Here is a 27,080-nt window from a genome sequence, read left to right as displayed (position 1 = left end):
TTCAATGGATTTTGCACAAAGCTCCATGGTAAGTGATGTTTATGTATCACATTTATGAATGTTTCACCACTTGATTTATGCCTGACATAAATATGCTTAAACCCTGGCTGTTATACAGCATGAAAAGTATACCACACTGATTTTCTTCTCAACATAAATTCTGTCTGGTTATAAGCCTAGTGATACCACTGGTGCCATACACATACCTCATTGATGCAGAAGAATGAAGAACAAAATTTATGTACTGATTGATACTGGCTGAGGACAAAACTGGCATGCTTTTTTTTTAACAGTTCAGATGCAGAAGTTCTCCTCATCTTTAATTGACTTCACTTGCATTTAAACATTCAGATGAAGCCCCAGAGGAAAATTTGAATAAATCTGTTAATGTTTCTGTATCTTAGATGCATAAACATTTAACAATATAAAATCTTCCGGCAATTAACATTTAATACAGAGAGTGCTAGTATATTTTCTTTAAATAAAAGGCATTGCTGGTATCTTTTAAGGATACACCCATTTAATTTTATTTTTCATAATATCCTACCTTATTTCTAGTTATCTTATAAAAACATTTATTCCTACCATATATTTATTAGCATGAGAATATATAAGGCATAAATTAAAACATTTCACTTACATTTGCTCAAATAAAAAAAAGTATTATAAATATTTATCAGCAAATTTCAGTATCTTGCCAAAGAAAAATGTAGAAGTCAATTTTTTAAAGGGCAAAGTAGTGAAATGCTTATATTACAGCATGAATGCTGCTGGTCTAAGTCTACTTTTCATGACTCAATATCTCTGGCTTTGTTTTCCTTCTACTTCCTCTCCCCCCCCCCCCCCCCCCCCAAATCTGGTCTCTTTTCTCTGTGTTGATCCCCAAATGAACTGTTCTAGAGTGAGACACCCAAAAGATACAGGTGTTTTAAGATTCAATATCTTGGAACTGACAGGCAGCATCAGCAGAATTCTGTATGTTTGACCTCAGGGCAACAGAGGCTCCTAGCTTGAATTTTGAAGGCATTAAGACAGTAATAGTCAGCAAGGACAAATGTAAAGAGGGAAGGGGTGAGGAGTGAATAGGCATGCTAAAAGATCTGGGCAAGAGGATTTCAGGAAGCTTCAACTTGGTGTAACTCAGAAGATCTTGCAAGGTAAGTTAGGATTCCTGATGAGAAGACATGAAATACCGTCTAAAGAGCCATTCATTGACTTGCAGTTTCAACATGGCAAGGAAAATTTGGGTACCATCCTTCTTTGCAAAACCCAGTTTCTGGTCATTTCTTTGGCAAGATTAGAAAAATCCTGGTGTTTGGAGTAATTTTAATTGAGCATAATAATAACATTTGACACATGAACAGAAACTAGCTCCTGTGAGTAAATATGTTTGGCTCTGATATTCAACGAGGCAAAAATTTTTGAAACCTGCTTTTTTCCTTGTGTACTTTGAAAAAGTTGGTGAGGCCTTTTGTAAACATTGCATGTCTTAACAGTGGTCAGGGACCCATAAAATAATCTGAACAAGGTGCAGATCTAATTTTTTGTAAAGTGTTGTGTGCTGGAAGTTTGTAAATGCAATACTGTTTTCCAAATATCAGGAAGCATTCCTGAACATCACGATGATGGCTCAGGAAGAAATGGAAAACTGGGTATGAATAAGGAGTCAGCTAAGGAGGGAGTCCTAGAGGATTGATTAACTTCAGGGTATGCTGAGTCACTGGTTGATTTCTGTGGGTATAAGTGAGAACAAAGTCTTTCCAGTATCTTATAAGGCAGATCAGTGCTGAATGTGCCCAAGGAATCTGGGAACCTTTGTATTTGGGTTGGGAGGAAAACCAGCAAGGAATTGCAAAGATTGCAACAGGTAGGTAAGTTCTTCATCCCTCTAACCCTAGATGGGAAAGCAAAAACCATTAGACCACTGGAAGATGTTACAGATATATTTAAAGTAAAGGTCACTAATTTTATTTATTGCTGTTGGAAACCAAGAGCCCATCCTTTCAGAGGCAGGTACTGTAAAAGTCAGCTTGAGCCTTTCAGGTATAGATCTAGTGCATCATTCTGAGAAAGGTCAGAGCAAGCAACAGTTCCTCTTCTTGAAAGGTATCAAGAAAGAAATAGGCTTCTATTAAAACTTCTTCTGCAAAGTTTTGCCTAGAATTTGAGCAGAGTATGTTCAGATGAAAACAGGAAGCTTTCCTCGTGGGAAAATTCTCAGTCTTTCAGGTGTTCTTAGGTATGGTGAGCCAATCTGTTAGACAAGACCTGTCTAATGATAAACCAGAGTTAAACCATTTAAAAATGAGAACCTAACACTATTACATACTTTTTCTCCACCAGTAAATGAATGTGAAAATTTTTTTAAATTCAGATGGAGCCATGAAAATTAAAAATTAACAGTGCAGGATATTGTCAATTTGATGTGGCTGGAAGGGCTTTTTACTCCTGCTGTAGACTAAATATTTATTAGTGCAATTCATTAAATATGGAGTATTTCTATGTCAGTGGTTACTCTCTTTATTTAAAGTAATAATTCCACAACTGCCATTTTGTAACATTGAAAGCAATGAGTATATTAAAATGGTAATCTGGAAATGTGCTGACAATTTGGTATAAGCATGTAAAAAAATTATGAGAATGTGATTCAGAACTACAAATAAAAATCAGTTCAAGAGAAGTGTATCTGTCAACCTATAAGTGCTTTTTTATATATAGATTAAGAAATTTTGTACACAGCATACAGAACTGAGTATTGTGAACTGGTTGTTGTTAATTAGATTTCTATGTTAAATATAAATTATATTCAAGGGCAGATTTAGGATCTTTCAGGGACATAATTTATAGCTGTACACCAGTAGGTTTTGAGTGAATCAGGCTTCATTTGCTGGGTAACTGTGGAGTCTTGCAAATCCAAGAATAATTTCAGGAATAGGGTAAAAGATTCCAACTAACTTATCTTTTACAGATATTTACACAAGACAGAATATTTATATCTGTACCTATAAATATAAATTTGGCCCAATAGTCTTCTGTTTTTGTTCACCATTAAGGAGTACAATCGCATGCTATCACTGGACTGTTGAGACAGAAAATCCAGTATTTTTTCTGTTTGCTTTTCAAACTCAACATTTTTGGCAATAAGGACCATAAAGACTCTATGATCTGCTGATGATCGGGTTATGTCAAAATTAATTAAGAACTAGACTGGTTATGGCTTTTAACTGGAAGAAGAGAAAGAAATCCATCTAAGCACGTTTGTCTGCTAGATGGTCAATCTCTTATCTCAGTGGAGTTGATTTTAGTAAAGCTGAACTTCCCTTTTGTCACATCCTTCTTTTTGCTTCAGACTAATATACTCTCTGAATGTGGTGCTATCAGAGCCTGCCCAAAGGCAGCTGTTCTGGTGCAAGATTTATTCTGGTGAGAACTCATCCACCTGAGAAAACTATAACTCTTGAGTCATCATGGTAGAGTTGCAGTGACCAGATGATCCTGGCACAGTTGCAGGTGGGCTGATGGAGACTGGTGCAGGTAACTGGAGAAGTTGTCCTGAATCTGGAACAGAAGTAGGTGGCACTTGGACCAGGTATCTTGAGTAAAGCCCACCTGTATCTGGTCATTTGCACCATTTAATGGGTGTCCCAGGATTTGCTGCTGGCCTGTTCCATCTCCTCAAGTCTTTGGCACCTCGTTTCATCACTTACAACTTGTCTGAAAGATTGGGTTAATCCAATAAATTTATTTGGCAATCAGTGGGCACAGGTTCTGAAGGAGCTTTGAGATACCGAATTCTACAGAATTTCTTTGGAGGTTGGGTGTCTGCCTCCCACAGGCTCTTTTGAATATAAATTCTCAGTCAGATATAAGGGTGGAAGGAGCGGAGCCCAGAATTGCCTAGGAATTGTGGTAATAACTTAAGTAACTTCAAGTGAGGCAAATACTAAATATAAATTTCCAATTTGACACAGAATCCACTGACAGCACCATAATCTCAGATCCTTCCATCATGTATGATCACAAGCACTCACTGGCATGAGGCACCTATCTGTCACATTTATAGATAGAAGCAGTGGAGGCAGCTGACATCTGACAGGGATGAGGCAGACCTGACAGGCACCCCCATCTTGGCTTGCTGCTCCTCTCCCTTTCATTCCTGTCTTTCAGAGGCATCTCCTCCCTATGGCACAGGCTCTGCTGGCCTGGGTCTCACTGCCACGGGAGGGAAACGTGCCTTCAGGGGTTATTTCACAGCATTGCTGCTGTTCCCACGGCAGCCATCAGGGCACAGGTCTTTGAAAGGGGCAAGCAAGTTCTGCCCACATTCTGTTTACTCATGGTCAGGGGCTTCTCTGTTTTCCCTTCAAGAACTCAGCAGTGGGAGATTTTTTTCTGAGCACAGGCTTGGGAATGGAGATTGCTTCAGCCTTGTGCATTTACCAGCTCAAGAATGCCATAATGCTTCCAGACCAAGCTTGATGCCAGATATCTGCAATGGGGAACGGGCAGTCTCTGAGCTCGTGAGCACTAAAAAAATCTGTCCTATATTATCGTAGGGGAAGAATAGCTGAATAATGACTAATGAAGTGTTTCAGTATTTGTTTCTTGTTTCCTTCCTTGAAGAGGATAATACTTGCCTGCCCTTTTCCTGGCAAAGCTCACCTCTTTCCTCACACTTGTTTACTGCTCAAAGTATTACCTTGGTGGAGGTCATGGTCCATCCACACCCACTCTCATGATTCATACAATTCTCATCAGCAAAGAGAGAAAATAATCAGTCCAGAAGTTGGTGGTATCCTGTTCCCTCAACACAATTAATAACATTATAGGAGTTTCTAACTTTGCTCAACTTTGCTTATATAAATTGTCCATAAAATAACTTCAACAAACCAAGGGAGCACAGTGAATGCAGTCAGTGGTGGGTGGATGAATGAATGTTCAGATGAACATTCACCTTATTTCTACGATGTCCTCTAATTTTTTTGCTAAAATTTGCTGTGAAAAGGACTAGGAATTTCTAAGAATTCATCTCACTCTATTAGACTGATGTCTAAAGCTGAGACTTGTCAATAAATTTTGTCTTTGATACCTAACAGGAAACTGTCTTATTTATTCTCTGAGCTATGCCATAACTATGACATTTTTATGGTCTTCCCATTGCTGAAACAAGAAACAGATTCCTCTTATTTTCTTACACCAGCATAAATCTAAAATTACACTGCCGTTGAAACCAGTGGCAGAATTTGGCCTGTCAACAATTTTTGAGTTTTAAAACCAGCAAGGAAGAGAAAAGAAGTCTGTTGCCTCCAACTTTAGTAGAGGAACTTGATCTATCAGGCAGCTTCTGTAGCCTATCTGCAGTTGATTGATGTTAGCTTAATAATGATGATCGATTAGATCATCAGTGTCATCCTTAGAAAGAATGTACTTTAGCTAATGACATCAGTTGACTAATAGATTCCTGTTTAAATGTCAAGGGGCCAGAGAAAGACACTCTGCTAAGTACTTACATTATACCTATTGCAAAAAATCACATCGAGTCTACCTTACAAAGGACTTTTGTGCCATAGTTATAAGTGCCTTGTATTTCCTCTACTACCCACAGGCAAATGCTGCTCTAAGTTACAACATTGTAAAGCTGAGGGTTACTCCATTTGTCTTCAAGGTTTGAATCAGTCTTTCTAGACACCATAAATCACTAAGCTGTCACCTGAATGCTTCTTTCCCTGCTGTTGTTACAGAGCGAACATATCCAGCCCTGAAAGCAGAGGTGTGGAAGCTGGCTCCTTTGTCCACTGTTGCCTCAGAAAAAAAATATTTTGGCTTAAGTTTTTTTTCTTCCAGTCTGCTTGCCTTTGGATAAATTCAAATTCCCTTCTTCATATGATATACGCTTCCTGTGAACATTTAGAGACTATCTTCCATCACTGCTTCTGTAAACTGCTTTTCGCCTTTGCCTCAAGCACTAGATTCCAGATGGATTTTACATTAATGCTATTCACAAGTTAATGACTCCTGTCAGCTCCATATTACGCAATGAAATTTCCAAACATAACTTCCAATTGATTTTAAAATTAGCATTCAAGGAAATACTTGCTTAATGAGGAATTCGAATAGGTAAATATAAACGGGAATGCCATTCAATTACTACCTAATTTATGGATTCCTTAAAGAGAGGTACAATTTATGACAAGATAGGGCTAACCTTCAGCTAATACCAGGAGGTGATTGAAAGAAGGGCATGCTATTCTATGTGCAGATGTGTAATTGCATAGTAGAAGAAAAATTTGTACTTTGAATTTGAAACAAAATCTACAGAACTGTGAGCAAACCACTTTATTTTGATGGCAAGCCTAAAAACTTTCTTATGCTGAAATTTAATTTGCAGACAGATTTATTCCTTTTCAGAAAATCACTGCCACTGTAAAAGTAAGGCACAAAGCTGATAGAGGCAGCAATTACAAATAAATATGTAGATTTCATTGTTCCCAAACATGTATGCATTAAATTTAGTTGCCCACCCGGCAACAGTTATATTTTTATAACTGGAATTTGAATGTTCTTAAGTGAATGCATTATTTTTACAGCTCTGTCTCACTTGAATCAAAAAAACTTAATCAGAAGTTGACTACAGATGCTTCCTGAGAAAAACAAATAAACCAAAATTACTAAGTGAGGATATTTGCTTAGAGGTCATAAAAAATTTAATTGCTGCTGACATTCAGTTCGTTTGACCATTGTTCCTTCTGGAGCAGGTTGATCCAAGAAGAATGTTGCAGGCAGTGGCAAGGAAAAAGTGAATTAGCAGTGCTGATTCCCCAGGGAATCAGAGGGGAGTCTTTACCTGAAGCATAATCTTTAACTGTCACTGAGTTATCAGGGAGGTGGAGCAGGATGAGAGCTTTGTGGAGGAGAGACACTTTTCCTTGTTTATCACTGTCCAGGGCAGGGGAGGAAGGCATCCAGGGAAATAAATATGCAGGACAATATTTCATTGTGCCATCAAAAATCAGAAGGATGAAACACAGAGGAGTGTGTGACTATTCACAGCATTTAATTTTACTTAAATAACCTTTTAATAACTTAAGTTGATAAGGTTATTCAATGTGGGCTCATCCTGAAAGACTTTTATTGGACTGGACTCTGACTGGCAATGCACAATCTGCTACCTCCTGGATTTACTCCAAGGTTTTTCAGCTGGCATCTTCAGCCCTCAGTCATCCTCCATCACAGTGTATGAGCATTACAGATTGGTGCTTACTTTTCTTGCATCAAACTATCTTGCACTGCTGAGAAGGCAAAGGCTATAGAGGGCTTAATGCAGCCATGACCTTCCTGGATGATGAGGAGGAGTTTTTTCTGTGGAGGTGTGTGCTCTTCATGGTGCTATGTAACCTGGAGTGACCTGAGAAAGTTTTGAATGAGCTAAAAAAGCTCATTTCCACTCCCAGAAGAGCTTAGGCATAGCAATATGATACTCAGTAAAAATGGCTGTGGGAAATTCGTCCTGGATGTGACTCTTCCAGTAGAAGATGTATTTACTGCCCCAGATTTTCAGTGCTATCCACTCTTGGGGGATGTGGCTCTGATCTGCTTACCCAACTACCTTGTGCAAGTGTTCCCACCTCAGTGAAAATGAGCAAAATAAATCAAAATCTGATGTTTAAATTTGTTTTTTTAATTGACTTGACTAACACAAGCAGCTCTGTGGGTAGCAATAGAGAAGCCATTTCTGTGACCTCCCAGTCTCTGTAAGCCGGACAGTCATGGAAAATGGTGAGCTGTACCCACAGGAATGGGCTGCAAGGAGCTTTGTGTCTCTGGCTCCAGCATCCCCACATACACAGACATGCAGTGCTTTCTGTTGGAGAAGGGCTGCAGCTCTCTAAAGATATTTCATGGTAGGCTGGAAGAGTTTAGAGTGTTATTTGTAAGAGTATGATGCACGGTCAATATGTGTCTGAGTTCAGCAGATATCGAGCTGAACCAAAATCCAGCTAGTTTTGGTTCAAAGGTGCTGAGATTCTCCACAACACCAAACTACTATAAAAAACAGCTGTGTACCTGATGCTGCTCAGGCTCTGCTGTGACCCAATAGAGTTCAGAGAGGAGATAAAATACTGCTATGAAGGTAACAACTCAATACATGACGTGAGTTTGAAATTCGACTAGCTATCATTATGAAAGTGATTACAATATGGCTTAAAAGACCTGGCAGAGAGCTGCTCTCTTTGCAATTTCAGGATAAGGAGATGGATTCATTAGCTCATTACATGTTTAACAGTTTGCTCAATTTCACCTTTATCTTGCCTAGGAAATAAAAACATACTGAGAATTTCTTCTTGCATGAAGAAAAACAACTTGAAAAGATAATTTCTATTGCTGTCTATCTAACAATCTGTTAATTTAAGTCTTCAAAAGAAAATCATCCATTGCAACCACCAATCTAGACCTATAGAACATATGAAGAAAAATTTGGCATTTTTAGAAGATTGTTGTTTATATTATTATTATTATTATTATTATTATTATTATTATTATTATTATTATTATTATTATTATTATTTAGCCTTTTATTTCCCAAGATAAAAAATTAACTCCTAATAGTAGATTTTGTAGAAGCATAATTTTCAGATTTCCTGCTCAATGCCTTATGCTGTGACTCACAGTGTGCAATTGCATAGGTCACATCAGACTCCTTTCTTTAAGGAAAACATGATGCCACATGTGCAGCCCAGTGGGATGTGTCAGAGCACATGAGGGGTAATGCCTGAAATGTGACAAAAATTGTTCTCAAATTCACTTAAAATCTCAGGACGAACAGCAAAGTGCTAGACAAAGCTGTCACATGATGTTAATAGTACTAATTCTTATGCTTTTCTATTGCACCTTTAATCCTGAACAAAGTAATGATTTTCTGTTTTAGGCATGGTATAACAGGATTTTTTTTTTTTCCTGAGGAAATAATGAGTGAAATTGAATCTCTGTTTAGTGCCCTATGTAGATTTAGTCTACAACATAAAAACTTGTGAGCTTATGAGACTGTTAGGTTTATGGTTTTCATTTCACTTGATCTGAAACCTGGTACTGTCGTGCCAGGATTTGCTTCAATAATAACATGAAAAGGAAGGTACCACTTATGGATCTCTCTCTTTGAAGATGTTCAAAAGTTGCCTGGACACATTACTGGGCAACTGACTCTAAGTGGCCCCCCTGAGCAGGGGGGCTGGACCAAATGCCTTCCAGAGGTCCCTTCCAGCCTTGACCATTCTCTGCTTCTGTGAAATCAGCAGCAGTACATTGTCCCACAGCTACAAACAGATCCTGAATCTACAACTAAAGATACTTAGAAATGTTTTTAGGTTTAGACTCTGATGATCACCAGCCCTGTGCAATTCTCAGTTCAAGTATTAAATAGCTATTACTGTGGCTTCCCAACCACTTTGAGCAATGTGTCTGCTTGCAGGCTGACTTTCTACAGAGTAGCACCAGTGACAAGAAAGAGATTCGGGTTAAAATAGACTGACAATAACCATATTTAAATTATTCTCCCTCTGAAATGATGAGCACATGTATATACATGCATTTCATGAATTAATTAAAAATTTGCTTTTATTTTCCTAAGCATAAACACATAGTTCTCCATAATATGCTTTATGCAAGTGGTCGCTCTCATCATCTCAGTGGGAGTTTATGGTTAATATTTAATCTCAAAGTCTCTCCCAAAAGAAAGTAATTCATTTTACAATATCACATTCTGATAAATCTTTGACCAGATCTGCTCAAAAGTCTGGACAACATTTGTCTTTGCTTGAGTCCAGGCCTGCCCTGTTGCATACATGCTATTGATTAATTTCTGTATGTGGTAAATTACTGTTTCTAATTACTCATCTAGATAAACCACTGCAGTTTGTGTTGCATTGATGCAATATTTTTTCCTCTTTACTTGCACTGTGACAACAAAATTATGTACTGTGCCCTTATCGTGAGTCTATCCAACAATACAGCATTATTGTCTTTATATTTAAAAATTTCACTCAGGATTTCTAAATATTCCTTAACACAGCAACTCTTAATGGGAACAGTTGTTGGATGAAAATTATTATCTCTAAATTCTGTGCTTATTAGCATTTAACGGCCTCTTTGGAGTAATTAATTGTCCTTTCCTATTGAAAATCTTCGTTGTTTGGTAAAACTGCCAGGTTTTTTGAAGTGTGGGATCAAAATTCATTTGATCTTGTTGACTAAAAAAAAAAAAAATCTTTAATTTCCTGACTCTTCTGTGAGAACAAGTGTGGTTAAAAAGGGCTGATTGCTCTTTTCTAGTACTGCCATTGGAGCTATGTTCAGGGAGATGCAACTCATCATTTCTTCTTCTCCTGAGCTCTTCTAAAATGTCACTCTTGACATGTACTGTATATACACTGCAAAGTGTGCCCAGATCCCAGATCCAGGCTTTTATCCAAACCTCTGGTCTGGCCAATTTTTTGGGTTTATTGCACACAATCCACGCACGTTGTTTGCTTCTATTCTGGCACATTAGTTCAAAGAGAGTTTGGTGCAAAGGAGTTATAGAAACGTATTCCAGAGCCCTAAATATCCCTTCAGTAGAGCCACTTGAAGGACCAGCTCATGGGAGAACCTGTCTGCCTGTCAGCCACCTCAGCCTGAGCCTGCCTCTGGTGTGTCCCAGGCTGAACTCGGGCAGGCACGTGTTTCCCAAGGGAGGTGAGTAGCTTTACTGGGCTCCCAGCTGTCTCCTGCCTACTGAGACGAGGAGATGGTGTTCTCATTCTATTTCACTCTTATGGCATCCAGGTTGGCTTAAGCTAAACCAGAAAAGGTGCAGAAAGGGAAAGCCAGGCTCTGCAGGGGCACAGGGGCTGGCAGGCTGTGGCACAGCTGGTGGTGAGGCTGAGAATGAGAGTGGGACTGGTCTCCTCTGCTTGCTGGGCAGTGCACGGCAAGCATTGCATGCTGCATTGGAATTATTTATGTCTTAAAAAATAGATGTGTTCATACAGCACGGGCTCAGTGGGAAACCACCTGGGCCCATGCCCAAGGAGCAGCAGCCAGAGCTGTACCCTAGTTTATAGGTGAGGAAGGACCAGTGCAGGCACATCTGGCCAGGAGGCAGGGAGTTCTTGGGCTACAGAGTGAGTCACCAACAGGTTCCCGTCTGACCAGTCTGGATGCCATGGGCTTTGTTGTTTTATAAAGCCAGGTTACAGAGTCAAGAAAGGTGAAATCCCAAGCAGAATACCTTCACTCCTTTTCAGAAGAACATCAGGCTTCATGAATAACACTCCATCCCAAACCCTTGTTTCTGTTTGTTCCCTACTCCTATTTATATTTAAAAGAAAGGGGAAGCTAGCTGCTTAAAATATTTATGAAGCATTTTGTGCAACTAGTCTAAGTTCTAAATTTTACTTTCCCCACAAGACACTTTTGGTAATAAATTCGCTATTTTTTTCCTATTTGGGAAGGAAAAAAAATGTTTATTTTTAACAATTCAGTTCAGAGGATAAATTATAGCATAGTGAATAGCAAGCAAATTAGCAATTCTCTCTATTATCCAAACCAGCAGGTCTTCTATTAACAAGGGCAATTTGTGGCTCCTGGATTATAAAGTCAATCAGGCACTTAATTTTTCTTTAATTTCAGGGAATTAAGTAATTATAAATGCGTCAAAAGCTGCATGTAGGGCTTGTATTTACCTGTACTGCATTGCTTTAGCTGATTTAATACTGCTTTCTTACTCTTTATGATTTATTTAATGAAGCTGAGGTTGCTGATTTTGTGTAATTTATCCCAGATTAAGGACAGTTACTAAAGACTCTCTCCAGCAAATCTGATGCAGACAACACCTTCATTCTTGCTTTAAGAAATGTGCTTAGACAGCCTGATATTCAGCCAAATTTGGAACATAGGCTGGGAACTACTGCATCTATTCTGTTTTGTCTGCAAATTTAATGGAAGACCCTTGGTTTTTTAATCAGGCGCGTGTGTTGGCATATGAAACAGCTGGTGGGTCAGCTGGACAAGGAAGCTCAACTGAAACCTAAACACAACAGTTAGCATGTCCCCTTTCTGAGTCTGGATTTTATTCAATTGTAGTAGAAATGTTTATGTAGTACAGAGAAGTGGCTACCATTGTGCACCAGGTGGGACTGAACAGAAAAAAAATCATCTCCATATTCTACCTTTCTAAAAAAAGAGACAGAATTGAATTTTTCCTTACCAGCACGTTTTGACTATCTGATGGCCATACACAGGAAGCAGGAAACCTTGAATTTGATTTCTTCTAGGTCTCTTGACTGCCCATAAGTATTTGCTGCATGTCAGCTTCCAACTTTGGGATCCCAAGACAGGAGCAGCTACACACGTACATGCACCTTGAGCTCTTATTCTGAGTGGGTGCTATTATGTGGAGTCAGATTCAAACCTGTCAATGCTGGAAAGACAAGAGTCTGAGCCAGGGAAAAGAGGAGAGTGAAGAAATAATATTACAGCCATTGGCTTTACCAACTCCTGCAGCCCTAGAGGCACATGGAGACCTACAGAATTCAAAACTGGCTTGAATTGCTCCATAGTCTATACCAGTCTTTTGGAGACAGAGGAAAACTGAATAAGTGTGCAGGCATGTTGGTAAGCTCTAGGGTAATTGAAGGTCTGTTTTACGACATAGGTGCAGGACTAGAGCTCTTCTTCATAAATTCAAACAGCAGTCAACGGCACTGCTGGATTGTGTCCTTCTCCCTTTGAAGATTAAAAGAATTGGGTGGCTGAGATTAAAGTATACTTTTACTGAGTGAAGGCATACAATCCACCTACTCAAAGAATTAGATGAGTCATTTAAAAATTCTGTGCATCCATATATTACTTCTTAAACACAAACAAATTCTGAATTAACCATGGCAGTGAGTTCAAAAAGACTCTAAATGGGCGCACAGTTATGAGCATTTGGTTGAAAACATTTATGGTGAAGCTGACTTGGTACCATCAAGGGCAAAGAAATTATGAAGATGGGTGTGAAAATGGAGAATGAAGCTGGGTTAATGAAGATGATAGGAAAATAGGTTTGGAGATTTAAAGCCAGAAAACATCTTTAGATCATCTAGTCTGAAACCCTTTGTCAGCACATGCAGGTGCAGGACATGCAGATCATCATCACCTCTAAGTTGAATTCAGCAACATGTCTAATGAAAGACCTTCCAGAAATACACCAAGTCCTGTTTTGAAAGCACTTGAGAATAGGAGAGCCTTGATCTTGGCTAGTCAGTCTAGGACAATGGATTCCTGGTTTAATGATAAAAAGATTGTGTCTCTGCTCTGACTGGGAGTTGTGTTTTCCTCCAGTGTCAGCTCTCAGCAAGGTGAGCAGATGTGCGTGTAGTGTGTGCAGTGCTGCCAGCTCCTGAATGCGCTAAGGAAACCCCATCCCAGGGGCTCCATACCCTCAACAAAGCATCTAAATCAGTATGTTCAAAAACCTGTGCTCAAGCTTTTGGTGTTGTGAATGTCAGCAGTCTCTTGTCTCTGCGATGAGATATGGATATGTTGATTTGGAGACCTTTACTACCCTGTTTTCTTTAAGACACTGCATACGTGGACTACACTGCTTGGGCCTCTTCTGGAAAAGAAGAAATTCAGTTGCATGCGTTCCAGTGCTCCTTCAACTCTGCTGCCTCATCCTCAGGATGACACACATTGCAGGTGATAGAATGTTTTCTTCCAGACCTCAGGAGCAGATTTGTTAGTCACTGGAGAACTCAGCACAACTCAATTAAATTTCTTCCACTACTTAATTGACATTTAGTCATCTGGGAAGCAAACAACACCAAGAGAAAACAGTCTTTCCCTTCAGTTAAGATCTTATGAAACTTCGTAACATTCCAACTGGCCAAATGTGAGGAAGAAATGAGGAAAATCTAATTAGACATTGCATGGCCTCTCCTTGAAGATTAAATGTAATGAATTTGTGGTTACAGCTTCCCTTGAGGATCCTCCTACTCATGTCAGGCACGCAGAAATGTTAAAACATCTGTGACAGAATGGTGCATAACATAACATGTAATCTGTGTCACAAGACTGGGGTTAACTCTTCCAGCCAGAGAAGGCAATGTGTCTGCTGAAGGCTTGAGGCACTGAGCATCTGTGATAACCTAAATCTCTGGAATTGAGGTGGGCATGGACAGTCATTGCCACAGTAATGTGAGGCACGCCTCAGCTTTGGATGGTGTATGAGATTGGCCTTGAGAGTGATGCAGGGCATTGTGCCTGTCTTTGGGAACACTACCTTCTTACAATTTCTAGCCCATAGCAAATAACACCATTCTTTGAGCCACTGTGGTTTATTTCCTAACAATCCCTGAAATCATGAAAACTTAAGAAAGCTTACAGTTTTCAGGATCATACTACCTCTTAGCTGAAGTACTGTGATCGTACTACCTCTTAGCCAAAGTACATACAAAAAATGTATGAAATCTCCCTTTTCTCCAGAACAGAGAGAGAGAGTTAATGAATAAACAATAGATGAAACTTGACTCCAACAGACTTTTAATACTCTCTCAGGGGTGTTTGTCTTAAGCATTGTGGAGGAATTTGGTCTAGTGCGACTTTCTTTCTGGTAGTCTGTGAACTTATCTCTAGCCTTTTGTAACCTACCAGAGGTCAGTTGCAAAATGGATGCTAACAACAGTTAAAAAGAAATGTGTGCACACGCCTTGTTCATTGGGAAGGCAACATGAGGAAAGAGGACAAAAAAGCTTTCACCTAGTTTTCACCACACCTAAATCTCATGTGGTGTCATTGCACAAGATGGTCCATGGATTTTTATTTTATTTTGTTGTTCAGAATGGTTGACTGGTTCTTGTTAAATAAGTTTGAAGAAGGTTGCTCTAAATGAAAATGCAACGCAGATAGTGTAAACCTGGTTTTAAAAATCTTGTTCAGAGAGATGTTATGATTACGTTTCCAAGTGAGGAGATGCATTCAAAGACTTATAACTTGGGCTTGATATTATGTATTTCATTAGTGGTTTGGATGATGGAATAGAGAATATACCAGTTAAACCTGCATATGACTCCTAACTGGGAGGGGCAGCATCAATGACAAAGGACTGGAGTGCTCTTAACAAAATTTTTAAAAAAGCCCCACACTAGGCTAAAAAGCTGCAGCCTAATAAGCAAAATTTTATTTTTAGGAAGACAAAGACACAAAACTAAAATGAGAGTCTTCAGTAGATATATATCTACTGAAAGAAGCCTAGGAGTTGCAACAGATCTCTATGGAACTTGTGTGACATTTTTTTGGATTAAAAAAAGCAGGTAACATGCTGGGATGTGTGACAGGGAGTATTTTACTTACCCATGATAAGGCATCACTTTAGTCTTGTGTCCAGTCTCGTGTCCACTGTCTTGCAAAAGAGATGCAGAGTTCAGAGGAGAATAGCACGGGGGATGCAGTCCTAGGACGAAAAGTGTCTGTGGGTAGATGAAAGCAGCCTAGAGGGGTGAATACAAAGATCGAATGAAACACAGTCAGAGTCTGCAGGTAATGTTTTGATAGGATGAAAACTCATGGGCTGTGTTGATGTTGTGGTTAGGTCTTAGGAAACCTCGGTGATGGTAAGGAAAGATTAATGTGAGAGGCTGCAGAATCTCTGATCCTTCCTTGATGCAAGACAATGGTGTGGTGTTTCTCAGCTGGGACCATCAGACAGGTGAGGCTGTGTGGATGCACAGCTGCCAGCAGTAGAGGTGACCTACCCACCTTCTGCTCCACCACAGTCAACAAGGAATATTTTGTGGTATATTTCATATATTCTACCTTCCATTTCACTTGGATTGAGCTTCCAATATCCAAGGTACTGAGTTTTCCATCTCACACTTCCACTGCTTGCCTCTATTTTAATTGCTAATAATCTGCTTGAGAACACTTTTCTGTACAAGTTTTTTACCTTTTCATGCCAAATAGGAGTTTTAAACTCAGTTTCTGAGGCTGAATTAGCAGCAGCAGCAAGGAAAAGAAGGAAAACGGTCTTTCACCACATGGTTTAGAAAGCACAGAAGGAGAAGGTCTCTACCATTCAGATATTAGAGAGCAGAGTAAGCATTTCTGACAAAACTGAGGTTCACAGTGGCTGTAAAGCAGGTAGGGCTGCTGAGTATGTAGGAATCAATAATGGAACCAAGTTGTTTCTGTGCAGAAGTGGCAGCTCAGAGTAGTCCCTTGAGATAAGTCCATTTATGGTGGTGTAAGCCATGTCTGGCTGAGGGGCGAAACAGGCCCAAAGAAACTTGACTCATATTACATTATCATAACTTCAGCCCCAATGGTCTTCAGCTTCTCACACTGATATTGATTAATCTCTTGTCACACAAAATATTGATTCCAGCTGAATTATTTCTCTTCAGACAATACGAAGGAAGTGATCTGTCCCTATGCGTGTAAGAGGTCTGTGTGTCCTTTGGAAAATATATAGAAGTAGCCTGCCCTTCCAGCATTGATTATTGTTTCAATACATGCAGGAACAGGAAAGCATTATGCATGTGCATTTCCCAATGGCTAGTTTCAGCACTAAAGGGAGAAGTAACATTTGCATTCCTTAAAGAACTGATTGAGATTCTAAAAACAGATTGGAAACTTAATGGTAAGAAAGGCACAGCTTGAAAGTCTTTACTTTTTGGCATGAAAGTGTGGACCAGATTGACACAATCTGTGACGTAGTTTCTAATGAAGCATTTGTAATGAGACATTTAAAGCAACTCAAGAGGCCTCTCTATCCTGTTAGGGAAAGAACACAAGGAGCACATATTTGAAATTCATTCAGCAATGAATACATAAGCTGATCTTGACATGAATTTAGAGTAGAATTCAATTGTAGATAGGTGCTTGGGGAAGAAGTTGCTTGTAGAAAAAAAAAAAAAAAGAGAGAAGAAAAGAGAAAGAGATATATAAATTAAGAGCTAAAACAGTTGGAGGAAACTCTTGGGAAAATTACCAAGAAGAGAGAGAGAGGGGTTTCTGCTTATTGAACTGTTGAATCATGGAACTGATTTCAGTTGGAAAACTTTGCGATGAAATTTCATGCAGAGAGAAATTTGGTTTTCATAGTAGGTAGGTGGGAAGGGTGAGACCTTCTGATTTCTGTTTCTCATTCACATCTTGTTTACCCCAGGGAGGGAGGTGTCTTTCACACTCACTGACACACTGTAACAAGCCCTTTTTAAACTTCAGATGTAGCTGGGGTGAATATGATCTACAGATTTTTTCCTTGGTTTTAAAATGTTTATTAATTAGGCAACTCAAAACATCTCCCTAGGTCTGACCTTGACCCAGTAACATCTGTTAAAATCATAGCTTACCTTATTTCCCTGCTGAAAAACACCTGTTTCCCTACAGAACATCAAAACAAACGAATGGCTGTGCTCTAGTGATCTGACCTTGCTTCTGTGACTCTGTTTTCTGATCCTAAAATATTGTTATTCCTTGTTTCCTTTGCTAATTAGTTAGGGATTAATTTTCCACCTAATCTGCTTCTGTAGCTTCTTGAATATGATGTGTTTATAAGTGCCAAATATTGCTGCTACTGCTGATTAGGTTATTAGGTAATAATAAGTAGCTGAAATAGGGCTTCCCAGAATGAGAAGCAAGCATGGCACTCTTCCATCTCCTTTCCCATCTGAGGAATGGCTGACTCTCTCTGAAGCACCCACACAACACTCTTGTGAACACCTTGCTGAGGTGTCTATGGCTAAGTGGCACAGATTAATTCACAGATGCATTTTAATACCTCTTCACAAAACTAACTTTTGGATGTAGTAGCAGCTATGACTTTCAGTGACATGAATTGCATGTGCCACTCCACAGCTGTCCTTTAGGACCATAATGCAGACATGTGACAACCCAAAAGACTAATGCTTTGGTTCACATCGCCTGACTTTTGACCCAGTTTCTGTGCCTACTATTTCCTCTTGGCTGGCTGTAGGCCTTCAGAGGTGCTAATTGAAAACACCAGGCAGGAGGAATTAGGTGAAAACTGGGCTGAGGAAACCTGGGCATGGGCTGTCTCCTGCAGCACGTGAACGTCAGAGAAATGTCTAATTACAAAAGCTGTCATCTTCCTCAGTAGTGATGGGCTGACAGCTAGCATGGGCACGAGGGAAATTCTTCTTCTGGATACACTTTTGGATTGATTTTGCTGTCAGGATCTAAGTCAGGACAGCATTCTCAACTCTACCCTTCAAGACTGGGTCTGCAGTATCTTTTATGTCTTGGCTGATGTTACTCTGCTGAGCTGTGTAAGAGAAGGAGCTGGCTTTATGTTGTCAAGTGTAATAAACCCAAATGTTAGCATGAATTTGCTAACAAATGAAGGTAATTGGGCTCTTTAGGAGGGAATGAGATGACAGCTTTTACTGTACTTCAAATATCAGTCCCAATTACTGTAAATACGATCATGCTGCAAAACATTAATTAGGAAAATCTGAACTGTTTGAAAAGTAGAGTCCCATATGAATGATTAACTACATGCAAAATATTGTGCCTGATTAGAGGCATTCTACTGAGACATCCATCTGTGAGCTCAGAAAAACCTGGTGGAAGGCGAGGAGAGATCACAGCGCTGAGGGACTGGAACAGCTGAGATGACCTAGGAAGGGACAGTGCCACGTGTGTCTCACATAGGGTCAGAGGGTTTCTGGGACAAGCACATCTGTTTACCCTCTATTCTTCACTGTAAGCATCTTCAGAAGGAATATTTCAGGTTTTAATAAGTCAGGCACTAAAACAGTACAGTCACTGAGGACAACAGGACCAGAGAGGAAATGAGCATGGGTCTTCTAAGTCTTAGCCTTAATCTTGCTCTTATTCCTTACACAAGAGTGGAAGTGGCTGTCCACAAAAAGGTGGGAAATGAAACTTTTCAAAAAACACAATGGTGACCAGAAAGCCCAGGAACTACAAAAGTTTCCCTAGATCACCCCAAGTGCTCTTTCTGGAGCTGGTGGTTCTTGTGATCCTGCATTAGCAAGCATGCATCGACTGCTAGTTAAGAACTCACCTGAAAATGCTAGCTCAGGTATTTCTGATAGAATAAACACCTCCACTAGTTATCTCCACTCAGCCATGGGCAAGCCTCGTATTGTGAAGGACATTCTATTGTAATATATATATATACATATATATATATATATATATATGGCTTTTCAAACATAGCTCATTAACAGAATTAACTTAGGGGGAAAAAGGAAAGAAATAATCTCCTAATCTTGTGACTTAGTTTTATTCATGTGTTCTTTGGCAGAGGGCAGGACCATGAGAGCTCAAAACACTTTATCTGTTGTTTTGTGTCTTATTTGAAATGCATTGGTCTTCCCAGTTAATTAAAAATACTAAAGAACTAGGCCATTGCTGTTATATTATGAAACTTGGGTATATGTTGCCAAATGGGCTATTTTAAGCAAAATATTCTGTTATAGTCTAAATGTACTATTGTTCCTCATTTGGACAATTGTCCATAGCAAATGAAAGATAAAAGCTGACAAAACGGTGTTTCTTTGTCAAAACCTTGGTGAAAAAATAAAGCAACAAAGGGTAATTGTTCGTACTTTGGACTCCTTTTTCAGGCAGTTCTCAGTCTGAAAGCCCCCTCTCTTTTTTTTGGTGGTGATGCCACATTCATTGCTGGTGGAACTGCTCACCACCAGATCACCCACTGATCCAGCTGGAGCATGAATATACGCTCCCATTTCTGTCAAATTACTCACATCACGTGCCTTGGTATTTATACTGCCTCCATCTTCTGTGCCAGCTTTTGGGGGAACAGATGATACCCAGAGCAGCAAAAAGCCTGCTGGTACAAAATTAACTTGCTTTTGAAGAATTTTGATCCAGCAGCACTTTGCACCAGGTGGCTGCAGCACTTTTGATCCAATACTGGCAGGCGCCAGGTCAGATTTGCAGTACTTGGAGCTGTGTGCCCAGAGCTTGCTCTGATCATGGCATGAGCTTTTCTGCTTTTCTTTCTGAGCAGCTTTATTCTTCTCAGCCTCTTTCTGAAGGATAGCCTTCCAAAACCAATATCCAATAAACTTCCCCTGCTTGTTATACTGGTATATGGCATTTTTGGTGGACATTTTGGAGACAGAAAATAGTATTGCTTATTGTCCGATACCCCAGAGTACTACAATTGATGCTCACATTTATCCCAAAATGGAAGGTGGCCATTTGTCCCAAAGAAAATGGGTCTAGTGCATAACAATGCAATATTGTATACATGATATAAGACTATAACAATGACAAACTATGTAATGTCCTAGCACTTGAAATTTTTATCTCAGTATGCTCTTTTTCTGACTAAATGAAACCAGGCTTATTCATGAGCAGCTTATGAAGATTTCACTTCAAGTGTTCTATCAGCTAATTGTTTAGGAGCTCCTTAAGAAATTCTCTAACCATTGGCCATGATGCTACATTTTATTAGTTACCTCTTATTAATTCAGAATTAACAGTCTTTTGTGGTCTATTGTCATAGATTAAAGTTGATGAAGGAGGTGCAATTGCCCAGATTTTAATGGAGTTTAATATAGAAAATGCACTGTGAGCTGTAAGAGAAGGATTCTTTTGGAGACCTTTTAAAATCACTCGCTAAAGTGGGGTGCAGGTAACAAGTCCTAAGTACTGTTAGTTGATCATGGAAATGGCTATTCACTGCTCTTGTGGTCTCTTTGTTTGATTTGGAGAGGTCAGTGCTGCAAACCTACCACTGAAACCTCATTCTGGGTTTCTCTCAGCCAAGATGGACCTGCTCTTTCTATCATTGCCCAAATTTCCACCACAGCATGGAAGTTTCTTTTGAGGGGGATGCATAGAGGGAACAATTTTGAGAGGATTGATTTCTCAGTTCAGCCATCCACCAGCAGGTCAAGAAAAGCCTCAAAGCCTCAGCTATGGCAGATGCTGCTGTCAGTGATGCTGTAACTCACTCTGGATTGTTCTTGCTGTCTTACTCAAGGTCCTTAACCAGAAACGCAGTGCAATTCACTGTCACTGGAAGAGCTTCTGGTACTTCATCCCTGAAGTAGGACATGGTCACTGATGAAAGGTCTGGTGTCAGCTTTAAGCATTATTTGACTCATGCATATTTGGTAGTGTGTGGCTCTAGTGCTCAGCTGAGGACCATGAGATGAGACTAACTCATGAATATTTGCATTTGAGGTAGGTGTTCTCATTATAACGATAATGAGTGCTTCTGGATGCACAGTTTTCAAGAACTTTAAGAAATGAGCAGGAAGAATTAGAGTAATTGCTTTCCAGAATAGCTAGCTCCTAAAACTACAAAACAGGTTGTAGTCTTTCCAAAAGCACAGAGAGCTGAGAGAGAGTAAAGCACAAGAAATCCAGCCATCTTTTACCTGAAAACCAGATGGAATAGATCTTTTCTGGGTACAAGACAGCTGAGTTCTAGCACCACCTCTTGGCTCCCACCCGTAGGTATGGGAAGATTCCAGCCAAATAAATGAATAATGGGAAATCACAAAGCTTAGCCCCCCCGCCCCTTTTTTTTTTTTTTTAAATAAAAATGATTCCATTCTTCTCTTTTTGGATATATGTTATTTCCTTAGCTAGAGGCACAAGTAACCTTACAAAGTACTGTTGGAATTTCTGGTATTTCCACTGGAAAGCTGAGCTGTGGATGATTGTCTGTATTGTTTATGTTGTGGAAGAATCAGGCTTCTACAGTCAATTATAAAATCAATTCCTTCCTTTTTCGGTGTAAGGGCAGCAATGTCAGATGCAAAGATATCTTTCCTGGGAGAAAAGGGACCTTGCCAGTTTTACAGATGGGTTGTATAGCTGCAGTTCTCTTTTTCCTATCACAGTCATGTATGTGTTAGGATCTGTTATGGGACTTGTTTATTTTTAATGCAGATGTCACAAACAGAGCACTTCTCAATCAATCTTTGCTCAGACAGGTTCAAAAATAAAATCCTATACTATCCTATTAAAATTCTATTGTATTAAACACAAAACCTGTCTCTGGATTTCCAAATCCCTAAGCCACAGACTGCTTGCTGTCAGAGCCTCTGAGCACAGGGCTGCATGATCAGGCCCTAGGACATGGAGTAGAAAGCAGAGAGAGATGTTTGATGGAAGGTGCTGGCAAGTGAATGACAGACCCATGCTGTATTTGTGAGATATGGTAAGCACTGCAGTAGTTGTTACTTCTTCAGCACTCAGAAGCATGGTACAACTGAAGACACATCTAGTGTATGGCTAGCTACTGAGGGAAAATCCAGTTGGGAAATACAATCTGAGACTGCTGTCCTTGGTAGTGAGTGGCATGATACTGATGCTGTAAATTGGCAAATTGGAGAAGGCCTGGTTATTTAGAGTGTAAAATATGTATGTGCCCCATTTGAAATGTGCTGTCAAAATATTTATTTATTTCTCCAAAACTACTAGGAATTATACATGTCATGATATCACAGCATTTATTGTCAGAAGGAAGAAGTCACTGGAAGATTTACTTTAGTTTAAATTCTTGAAAACATCTTAGTCTGTCTCAAGCTACACCCTAGCCATAACTGGAGGCTGAAGGATAAGTAGACAATTTGTTTTTGTTATTGAACAGAGAAATGTTATCAGCAGGTGTCAATGGGCATGAAGAAATTCACCAGACTGTTGTCTGCAACTCCTCTGCAGTTGGCAGATTTGATGTCCAAATCTGGAGGACTGAAGTCAAATGGAACAGGACCTCTAGTATGCTGTGGTGGAAGTATATGCAGATGGGAAACTTATTTCTTGTTGCTCCAGTCATAATGACAGATAGTGTGTAAAGATATTTAAGCTATGGCATTGGTTCTTTGGAACATGAGGCAGCTCCACCTCAAGCTCTGAGTGTTACCTCAAGCAGAGTCACGCAGAGAGACAAGGTTGCACTTCAGGATGGTATTCAAGATTTAAAATCTGGCCTTGATCCCAAACTGGGACTTCATCTTCCTTCTCTACAAAAGAAGAGTCAGATAATGCCTTGTTTCCCATCAGCAGATTTGACTCTGCTTGGTGCTGACTTTAATGGATTTATTGAGGGATTATCATGTAACTCATTTTTTGAAATGAAGACCTGTTATGAGAGCACAAAACTGGGATACCTACCCCTTATGTATGTATGTATGTCCTACATTTATATAGGACACATTTTTTATTAGAAGTTTGTCCTCACATGTCACTAAACAGCTGAAGGAGGGAGGATATGCGTCTGCAGCAGGAGACATTAGTACTCAGATACAATATCAAAAAAAACCCCATGTTGCACAATTCCTACTGTCTCAGAGTGGATAAATGCTTTCTTTCCTCGCTCCCAGGAGGACCTCCTTGAGTGTTTCCTGGGTCTAAATAGAGCTCTGTTGGAAATGTTGGTCAGTTGTGAAATTCTCAATATTACTTCTTGTTTATTTCCTCAATTTGAGATTTATTCATTAATAGAAATAGCAAAAGGATCCAGAGAGAAACCCTGCCTTTTAGGCACAGTCACTGTAGTGGTGAAATTGGAGGGTATCTTGAGTCACAGATACGTGCCTACTGCAGTGTTCCTGCTGACATGATAAAGACATGATTATGCAGTTCAATCGCCTGTTGCTAGTTCATTTACTGATGCCCTTTTTTTCCAGTTCACCATTTTATTCTTACTGGCATCTCCTTCCCATTGCTATTCTGCAACAGTCAGCCAGCCTCCATCACACGGCTCTGCCAAAAGCTTTGCCAAGACAAATAGGAGGAGAGTGTATGCTTTTCACTTTGAGGCCAAAAAAGTTTAATTACAGTCAGTGTCAAAGCCCTAGATTTCAGGATGCAAAATTTCATCCCCTCTGAGTCAAAACCAGTGCCTTTTCCCATTCAGGATCACTAATACAGATAGGACAAACAAGGACCTGAGACATACTCCCTACACTATACCCAAGGATCCTTTTCCTTCCCCTAGCAGCAGAGAGACCCTTCTCACTCTCAAGCCTAAGTGCAATCCTGACTAAGCCCCAAGTGCTTTTATGACAACCCTTTTACTGGATGTGTCTCCAGGGCCCTCAGAATCCAGGTCTCATGGCAGAGGCATTGCTGAGCCCTTTTCCTGGGCTTGGAGATGCAGTTGAGCTGTCTCGTTCAGCCACAAATTTTTTAAATCTTCCCTGGGGACAAGATACTCATAAAAAACTGAAGAGAGGCAACCTTAGGGAGTTTATTATTATTATTATTCATGCTGCTGTCTTACAGAAACACTCAAAGGTCAATGGCACTCACTGTTAACACCTTAAATTTGGCTCCTCTAAAATTATTTTTCACACAGCTTTCACTGAAGGAACTGGAGAAGTCTTATAGGGACATTCCCAACCTTTGTATGCCCATATATGTGGCTGACTCAAAAGACACTGTCAACTCAAGTATTGCCTAAAATTAGACTTTATTTACTGATTACTGTTGTGATGTTATTTTTTAAGTTTAAAAAAAGCTTTGGCTCCTCTGCTAGCAGCTATCTTCTCCCATTTGAAAGCATTCTAGGAGGAGCTGCGGACTTGAGGCCAACTGTTGTGAAGAGGCAACTGTGACTCTCAGTAACTAACTCAAAGATTTCATCCTTTCTCTGTCCTTTACAATGAGCGAGGTTATATCAGAGATGGGTGTTGAGGAGCTCTTGGCATTTACCCAGGTAGTTTTAGCCAAGTTTCAGTTTTACTGGTGATACCAGGGCACGTACAGCAGCGCGCAGTGATAGTGCTGAGCCTCTGCTACTCCAAACCCATGTACCTGCTCTTGCACAGACACAGGAGGAGCCACCAGCCCTCAGCAAGGCTCTTACAGGAGATGTAACTGCATTGTCAGAGCAGTGTGAAATGAACTTGGATAGTCCAAGCATCTCTGTGCCCATTACCTGGGCTAGCTTGCCTGTAACACCCCCATCCTGCAGCTTGGCTTGGATGCAGCATTCAAATGTGTCCTGGTGCTAATTTTAGCCCAATCTGTGGGCCTTGATTCTGGGTAGTGTTGGACTATCTCAGAACAGACGGCATTTCGGTGCTAAACAAAATCAGTTGTATATGGCTATTCATTAACTTCAGTGGTAGTATTTGCAAAACAGTTTGAGATCTGCTTCTTATCAAGTAGCTTGACATCAGGCCACTGGCACCACTGTATTCTGGTGAAGAAGAAGTCAAAAACTTAGTGCTTAGGGATATTTATAATCTATCTTCATAGATTTTCATATCCATGGGGATAGAACAGAAGGGTTCTTCATGACATCCTCAGGCCAAAGATATACCTGCTTCTAAGATTCTTGGAAAGTCCTAGTTGTAAAGAGGCAACTACAATAACTCATTTCTACATGCCTTTGCTCTTCAGTATCGGGAGTTAAGAATAAAGGCAGTATTTCCCTTCAGACGAAATTTTTCCTATGATACTGATAATATATGTTAGTGTGTGTGTAGCACTGCCATCCATAGCCCCAGTCACATCTGTAATGTTGAAAAAGTAGAAGAGAGATGAAGGAAACAATCCAGTGAATAAACTCATTAAGTGTATGCTTTGCAATTGCAGCAAGCCACAGTGATATGGGGAATGACTGAGAAATATGGGTATTTTCTCCCTTGGAGACTCATAATTTCTTCACTTATTGGCTGGCAAGTTTTGTGGGTTTATTCTGTACTTTGATTTATTCACTCAGTCTTTCATCTTGACCGTATCAAAATCTACTCCAGACTCTGCAGCCCTGAATTAGGAGGACCAGACAAAAAATCCTGCAAAAATCCTAAGAGTAAACTGTAGTTTTGTATTAGTATCATCTTCTCCTAAAAATGAAGTGTTTTCAAATAAAACACCATTGGCCTCTGGCTTAGAGAAATGTTTGTTGATCTTGTATACCAGAGATGCTGATGAAAAACAACTTCATGTACCCAACTAATTTAATGCTACTATTTACTATAATGTACTGCTTGAATTGCAGTAGCACTTAGGATTCCTAGTCACAGACTAGAGCACTGCTGTGCTAGACACCAGGCAGGCATGGTACAAAAAAGAAAGTCCCTTCCCTAAAGAATTTGCATACTCTGCCATGAGTATGGTCATTACAAAGACAACAATCTTTTTTTCCAAGAAACGCCTCATCTTGTTCATTATCCCTTGCAATTAGTCTCATGGGGCTCCACTTCCAGCAACATGCACCTGTTAAGTGCAGCCTAGTCAGAGCTTAGAGAGACTTTGATTCTTCTATTTTTTAATGAACAACAAATGGTGCATTAGAGTTGTTTGCTACTTCAAATATTCAGACATCTGAATTTCTAATTGTTTAGCATTAGTCATAACGTAAGTAGGACAGAGCAGGTTCTATATATAGCTCGTTGCCCAGCCATTCAAGATAGATAGTGTGTTTGTATTTCTTCCCATATTTCCTCACTTGAAAGGAGTGAGAATGCAGTTGCTGTACTCCCAAGTATTCCAAATTGTTCTGCCCTCATCTCCTTTTCTCCCAGATATTGAGACTATTTTCAGAATCATAAGATTTTAGAATAAGATTAATTCTCAGTTCTTCTGGTGTTTATTTGGGGATTCTCAGCCCTGATTATATAGCTAAATGATGTCTTTAAGCCTGAAAATTAATTTTTTTTTTGTTTGTTTTGGTTTGGACTTTTTTAAAGCAACAGTTGAAGTCATAACAAGATTCCAGGAGCAGAAGTTGCCCTTGGTATTACAGAAGTCCTTTAATTTCACTGATCATTTTCCCCTCTAGTCAGTTTTCATTATTCAGTCTCATTCCCATGTTGTATATATTCTTACATATGAATATATAATGTGTTTTACATTACTGCATCCAGCTCTGGGGTTCTCAGCACAGGAAAGACATGGACCTGTTGGAATGAGTCCAGAGGAGAGCCACTAAGATGATCAGAAACCTGGAATACGCCTCCTTACGAGGAAAGGCTGAGGGAGTTTGGGTTGCTCAGCCTGGAGAAGAGAGGGCTCTGGGGAGACCTTAGGGCACTTTCCAGTACCTAATGGGGGCTGATGAGAAAGGTGGGATAAAACTT

Source organism: Taeniopygia guttata, chromosome 2 (genome assembly GCF_048771995.1).
Source record: "Taeniopygia guttata chromosome 2, bTaeGut7.mat, whole genome shotgun sequence".
NCBI classification, from domain to species: Eukaryota; Metazoa; Chordata; class Aves; order Passeriformes; family Estrildidae; genus Taeniopygia; species Taeniopygia guttata.
This window is presented reverse-complemented; position numbering follows the sequence as displayed.